The sequence below is a fragment of the Penaeus monodon genome, chromosome 23, assembly GCF_015228065.2.
Source record: "Penaeus monodon isolate SGIC_2016 chromosome 23, NSTDA_Pmon_1, whole genome shotgun sequence".
NCBI classification, from domain to species: Eukaryota; Metazoa; Arthropoda; class Malacostraca; order Decapoda; family Penaeidae; genus Penaeus; species Penaeus monodon.
Window position 1 is genome coordinate 15104245 of NC_051408.1, and position 359 is coordinate 15104603.

Consider the following 359-nt stretch of genomic DNA (forward strand, 5'->3'; position numbering starts at 1 on the left):
TCAGCGGTTTCGAAAATCATGATCAAATCTTTTATGTGTTTCCGAAATGTGAAATATATTTGGTTCAAAAGTTTGAGAAGATGCGTCATAGATTTCATACACAATTAGCCATAGACTCACAAAAAAATATTTGGTTCAATTTTTTGAGAAAATATGTCATAGATTTCATACATAATTAGCCTTAGATACAAAAAAAAATGTCTTCTGTACGTGTTCTGTATTTACCTTTCTCTCTGTCCTACCTACAGAGGCTTCATTGGGTGGGGGGGTGCTGGGTGATGCAAATGCACCCCCCCAACCTCGAAGTCTGGCTTGCCCTCCTCCCCACCCAAGACACACATTTTATAACTTTTTAAAAA